This window comes from Medicago truncatula, chromosome 4 (genome assembly GCF_003473485.1).
Source record: "Medicago truncatula cultivar Jemalong A17 chromosome 4, MtrunA17r5.0-ANR, whole genome shotgun sequence".
Taxonomy (NCBI): Eukaryota; Viridiplantae; Streptophyta; class Magnoliopsida; order Fabales; family Fabaceae; genus Medicago; species Medicago truncatula.
The window spans coordinates 24,122,558-24,129,606 of NC_053045.1; the positions used below are offsets into that span (position 1 = coordinate 24,122,558).

A 7,049-nucleotide genomic window follows, 5' to 3' on the forward strand; every position below is an offset into this window, starting at 1 on the left:
GTTTCTGAAATATAACAATATGCAATTGTAGTAAAATAGCTCGAAAAGGAAATAATACTAATATAAAATAAACTTAAATCTAATTAAAACTAAACTAAATAACATATAAAAATAGATAATAAATGACTCATCAAACTCCCCCACACTTGAATCTTTGCTTGTCCTCAAGCAAAAGGCATAGACATAGCAGGAACAAAAAGATTAATATATGACAATTCAAATAAAAGCTTATGTCTCATTCGAGGTTTCATTTCAATGTACACTAATCACAACAATAAGTATTCCTTGTGAACTTATTCAACCCAACAACAAGTCTTAAGTGAGTGTGTGTGTGTAGTCCAACCCTTTTCTTGCTCCTGTATAAGATAGATATTATGAGGAACAAGTTCTATCCTTAACACTAAAGTGACCGAGAAAAATCCTTTCTTCATTTCATATAAGAGAGATGGGAGTTAGTTCAGATAGATTTGACAATTTAGATACTTGGGGGCTTGTAGATGCCTAGGGGCTATCATTTCACATTGGAAGTCCGCGAGGGGGTATCCTTTCCTCCAAGTTTCCATGATCACCCTAAGTAGTGCTACAACTTATTCATCTTCACTTAGGAAGTTCCTCTTTTTAGAGGGTTTTATTTAAGCACAATTTTTTTTTTGATAAGCAAGGAGAGAGGACAGACATCAGTAGGCATCATTGACATTCCAACTAGAGTGGTACCCCGAGATACCTCCATCCTATGCCGCCAAGCTCGAAAAATTTATTAAAAAAGGGGGAAAAGATATATACAAAAGGAGGGGGGACTATACCAAAACCCTCCGAAAAAACCGCTAAAAACAGAAAAAGAAACATAAATGCAACAAAACAGCCCAAAAATAGATTAAGGGAATCTATAATTAGGTAACCCACATCTGTCTCTAAAAAAACCAATCTTCACCTCATCTGGAAGAAGAGTTCGAGAGAAAATTCATTGAGCAGATGGTTGAGTGTCACCCCGTGCACGGGATTTGGATGGCTTCTTTGATAAGATGTGTTGTACCTTAAACTTCTGTTTCTGACTTCATGTAAGAACAGGCATGAAACCATCAGTTGCTTCAGCTGTTGATCTTGCATCATAAGCACGGACTCGTTCCCACAAATCTAAACCATGTTGGATATTCTTGCTAGGATGAACCTCTTGTCTTTGCAAAATGACCACATTATGTTCCTTTGCTGTGGGCATACCCCCATCAACCACACTTGATGGTTCGGGAACCATGGGTTGTGAAACAGCAAGAACATCATCTATACCATCCAGAGACCCATCAGAATTCTCAAGTGTAACAATATTGTGATGGTCTTGGAAACCAACAGATACCTCATGCATGTCATCATGCTCAATAGGGGATGGTCGTGCAACACTCTCACGAGCACCCTTGGGACTCTTCATCAGCTCCCGTTGGCTCATATGATCATGTACCACACCATCCTAAAGTGGTTCAGAAAAATCATCGACCTTAGGGTTCTCCAACACCTCCCGCGATGTCTGATTTGTTTGTGCCACTCTGTTGGGCCGTATGTCCTCACGCCCAAGAGGGGATGAGTGTGTATCATGCTCATTAGAACCCTTAGGACTCTCCACCAGCTCTGTCGGGCTCACAAGATTATTATCCACACTATCCAGAAGCGGATTAGTAACATCAGCCATCTTGGGGTTCTCCAACACCTCCCGTGATGTCTGATGCGACCTCCCCACTTCTACGGGTTGAACATCATCGTGCGCTACAAGGGAAACAACCTCCTCCAACACAGTACTAGTCAAAGGTAACTCATCAGTCGGAATACGGTCAATAGGGTCAACAACATTATGAAGCGGAAAACTGAACGAATTTGAGGCAATGTCTGAAACCGGCACTACAGGTAAAGAAACCGGAATTGATTGAGTAATAGTGTTGACTTGAATCTGAGAAGATGTAGCCTGTATTGTTTGAGGGACTGGGACCATAGTCCTGGAAGTGGTTGTAATTGTGGAATTGACAGAAATAGGAATCACCGATCCATTACCTCTAATAGCCGAGGTAGAGGCACCCTCACCATTAAGCTTAGGGGGAGTTTCTTTGGCCGGTTGTTTCCCACGATCCATTTTCTCTTTGGCAGCTTGCGGATTTAACAATCTACAAGTGGTGATATTATGCCCAATGTAGTAACAATGATGGCAAAACAAAGGTCTCCATTCATATTGTACCTCCACCATGAACGCAAAACCATCACGTTCCACAAGGACCTCATCATATGCTTTCTTAGATAAATCAATGTCCACTAGAATGCGAGCATAATGACCAAAGGAGCGATTTCTAGTTGGTCCGTCGATATCTATAGGAGTACCAACTGCACTTGCAATTTCCATCAGGGTTCTCTCCCGCCAATACTCTTGTGGTAGCTCCACCAAAAGAATCCAAAGCGAAGTATGAGTCTGTTTCTGCGTCAAAAGTTTAAAGTCTTTGGTGCGTTGTGAAAATCTCAACAAACCAGGCTTGAGATTGACCGTGCCTGCTACCCATATTTTCTTTAAATCCTCCGCCGAGTCAAAATGAAAGTCATAATACCCCTTGCCAAGAGGCACCATTTTCCATCCTGCCATTGTCTTCCAAGTCTTATCAATTTTAATACTGAGATCACGCGCAGAATAAGGTTTGTCTCCTTTGTTAAGAGTCAACCGAGCCCTTAACACCTTCTGACAATCTTCTACTCCCTTACGGTATTCCTCCTGACAGATTTTGATGCTCAACGCACCACCTTTAATGCATGGAGAAGGCAAGGGTTTGTCATCAATTATTGTCTTCCCCGCAAGAGCTGCTGCAAAGGACAGTTGTGCCGTTATTCCCAAGTCCATGATTGATGCTGGAACAGATTGGTGCACCATAGCTGACGTAGGTGCAGCTTCAGAAACACATGGCCATTGGCACTCGTAGGCCATGGGGGCTGCTTGCGACGATTCCACAAACAGTTGGTGGGCAGAAAGCAACAACCAGCATATGGAGAATAGATGAAACAACGAACCAGACGAGCAATCAAAATCAGAAGTATTGAGCCAGGCTAGTAAATTGAATTATAAACAATTCACAAGAGCGTGAATGTCACAATTGGAATGTGAAGTCAACACACCTGTTTGAATTGATCACGAGAGACAAAATTTGAAGGTGAAGGCCTCTTTGAATTCCAATTGGAAAACACTACGTGAAGGCCACTTGAAGAAAGTGAATGAGCAATCAATCAAAGCAATGGAAAATCAATTGAGGCAAAGGGCTGCACTCATGAGGTAGAACCGTACATCTTCATTTCGACCTTATTTCTTTCTGTCATTCCATTTAAGCACAATTTATTTGAGAAGTCATCACCACATTTAGGAAGTCAGTGAGGGGGTGTCCTTTCCTCCACGTGTTGGTGATATTCTTCTGCCCCATTTTGGTTTACACATTATAGCACATTAGAATTATTCCCACACAAACTTATACTACTTTTACTCTGAAGATTTTTAAGGGTCCAAGTTACCATTAAAGTTAGAACGTGTTCCTTAGAATACCTATTCATACACTTACTCAAGGATTGCAACTAGGTGTTTTTCTCATTGGAGAATTTTCACAATAAAACTTGATGTGGGTATAGCAAGAACACTTACAACACGAGAAATCACTTTCATGTACAAGAAACGATCATTGAAGAGACAACAAAAAATTTATGTCATAATAAAACAATAAAAACAAGCTGTTTATTCATGCCTTTTACAATAAAACAAAACAAAAGAATAAAGTTCAAGGGAGTTTGGAAACACTACGACTAAAGACACTTTATTAGGCTCCCCCCACACTTAGGAGAAGCATTGTCCTCAATGATTCAAAATAAGAAAAATAAAAGAGAAGAAGGAGAAGAAGAAGAAGAAGATGATAAAGAAAGAAGAAAAGTAAAGAAGAGTAGAGGAAGAGGAGAGCTCACAATTTTATTGAAGTTCATAAGGTGGACCTTGGAGGTGTTGCATCATGTATCGGAACATTTGATTGTTTTATTCATTTATTTTTATTGCCCCTTAGGACATCGTTTCTTGGCCCGATCATTTCAACACCTTGTCTTTGTTGCTCGGTGCATGTTCTTTGAACTTCGTTTTGCATCCATGCCCACCGTTCATCATTATAGTTTCCACCGGCTTTTTGTTCATGGTGTTGTGCACCTACCTCCTCTTCATCACCACCATCATCATCACCATCATCTTGTACCTGTGGGTTACTACCAACATAAAGCAAATTTTCCACCACCTCCGGATTAGTAATGTCCGAATTAGGTAGAATAATCAAACAATTAGCTCTAATAATTCTCCAATCGTATTGGTAATTGTGAGTAGGGTCATGGGTTCTAAGGAATGACAAAGTAGTGAGAGTATATAAGTTTAGATAATAGTTCTCATCTTTCCTCTTGATCCCTTGATTCACACTCACCCCAAACTTCTTAACAATAAAAGTGATGATTCCACCTACCATTATATTACCCTTATCATCCGGTTTTCTTTCTATCAATTGAAACAAGATAATCAAGCAAATAATAGCAAATGTTAACATGGTGGTTATAAAGCATGTCTCATAACATAAATAGCTCATCAGTCCTCATCATTCCCTACCTCTTTCCTAGTTTATCCATAGCATTATTATCAGTGTATCTACAAGCATAAATAGATTGAGAGATAAGATCTTTAGACCTACTCATTTGCTTGTCATCTTTAAAATTGATGCCATGGTTCTTGACCGTTGCTTTCTTTTTCTTTGCACCACTTCTAGAGCTTTCAATCTCCTTGCCTTTTTGATGCCATTGACCTAGTTGACTTGGTTTGGGTTTTAGGGAAGGTTAGGGTTTGGTAAGGTTTAGGTTTGGAAAGGTTGGTTTAGTGATGGGTTGGGGTTTAAGTGAGGTTGATGAATTTAATGATGGAGATTGGTGAAGAATTTTTTTTTTTTGTTTTTTTTGTTTTTTTTGGGTTAGGGTTTAATGGTGCAGAATTTGGTGTTTGGATGGATGAATGTTGGTTTTGATTGGTGGTAAATGTTTGGAATGATGAATGGAGATAGATATGGAGGTTTAAAGGTTGATGTTATGGAGGTTTAGAGAGAGAAGTTGAAGGATGAGGGAAGTTTGTGTTTGAGAATGAAGGGATAAGGAGAAAAGTGATAAAAATGGTAAAAGAGGGTCTGGGACCATGGCACGGCCGTGCCACTAAAGGCACGGGCCGTGCCAACTCTCTGGAAGTTGGTGAAGTATGGCTAGGTTACAGGCACGGCCGTGCCATCACTGGCACTAGCCGTGCCAAGCTTCTGGACATGCAAGGCTCAATTTTCAAATTTTTTTGCATCATATTTGGACAAAAACCTACAAAACAAATTAAAACAACACAAAACAAACAAGATAAAAGCAATTAAACTCGTGGGTTGCCTCCAACGAAGCGCTCTTTTAGAGTCATTAGCTTGACGATTAGAAGGTTTCTCTACCCAATACCCAATCTTTCCCAAAGGGATAGTGGCATCAACCTTAGATTCTCTCCCAAATCACACATAACTTTCTCAATGGTTTCACTCTTAATCACACAAGGGGTGAAAAAACTCTCAATCACTATGAGGTTAGGCTTAGCAAGCCTTTGTGGGACATGGATTTTGAGTTTATAAGGTGGTGAAACGATTGGCTTATCATTCTCTCCTATGACTTTCTCACCTTGTTGCTTTTCACTCTCTATCTCACCCTCAATTGTCCTAGTTTTCATAATGGGGTCCTCTAACTGCTTACCGTCCCTAAGTTGAATAGCATTTATAAGGCCTTTGGGGTTGGCTTCAGTTTGACTTGGAAAGACTTCGGGGTTTGAGAGGAAGTAGCTACTTGCTGGGCTACTTGAGAGATTTGAGTTTCTAGCATTCTAGTGTGAGTAGCAATGGAGTCCACTTTAGATGTAAGCTTGACAAGAGAGTCATTCAAAAATCCAGTTTGATTTTTAAGTTCTTGAAATTGCTTGGATTGCTCCATAGCATGTTTTTCTAGTAAAATTTTCAAGTTGGATTTTTGAGGGACTCTTTGGTTGTTTGCATAAACGGATGGTGTTGTTTGTTGTCCAAAGGGATTTTTGTTATAAAAAATTTGTTCGGGACTTTTAGCAACACTACCTTGTTGGCATTCAACACCAGTATGGCCAAGTATTCCACAAAATTCACAAGGTGGTGAAACAAGAGCAGGTGTGCCGACACTTACAGTTAATTTATCAAATTTTTGAAGAAGTGTGTCCACCTTAGTAGATAGATGATCAAGGGTAGAAACCTGGTACATACCTGCCTCTTTTTTAGAGGGTGGAGTAGTAACATCAGTGATAACTCTCTCACTTGTCCACTGATAGTGGTTTTGTGCCATGTCCTCGATCAAATCATATGCTCCTGTGTATGTTTTATTCATCAAAGCTCCACCTGCAGCTGCATCAACATTCATTTTTGTGGTAAATAATAGACCATTATAAAAAGTGTGGATAATAAGCCAATTCTCAAAACCATGATGGGGGCAAAGCATAAGCATTTTTTTGAAACGCTCCCACGCATCGTAAAGAGATTCACCATCTTTTTGAGTGAATTGTGTAATTTGACTCCTCAATTGAGCAGTTTTACTATGGGGAAAGAATTGGGAAAGGAATGCCTTCCTCACTTGGTCCCATGAAGTGATAGAACCAATTTGCAATGAATGAAACCAAGCACTAGCTCTATCCCTCAAAGAGAAAGGAAAGAGGTGCAGCCTTACGGCCTCTTGGTTTTCCTTCAAAGTTCCACTGAGTCTTAAAAAAATTGAAACATGAAGATTCGGATCCTCAGTGGGTGATCCGAAAAATTGATTTTGCTGCACTAGGTAAATAAGTGCAGGTTTTATTTCAAAATTATTACCCTCAACCATTGGGTACACAATAGCATCGTACGGCTCATCTGAAGATGTGATTGCATACTCTTTGAGAGCACGTTTCTCAGCCATATCGTTATTATTGTGTGTTTTTCATCTTAGAATAAGAA

The 7,049-nt window shown here is 39.8% G+C and overlaps 1 non-coding gene across 1 annotated transcript; it reads left to right on the forward strand.

The window, feature by feature from the left end:
- Positions 1–6,538: 6,538 nt before the first annotated feature.
- On the forward strand, positions 6,539–6,645 carry LOC120580376 (small nucleolar RNA R71). Its single transcript, XR_005646100.1, has one exon. It is a non-coding gene; the product is annotated as a small nucleolar RNA R71 (small nucleolar RNA).
- Positions 6,646–7,049: the final 404 nt, after the last annotated feature.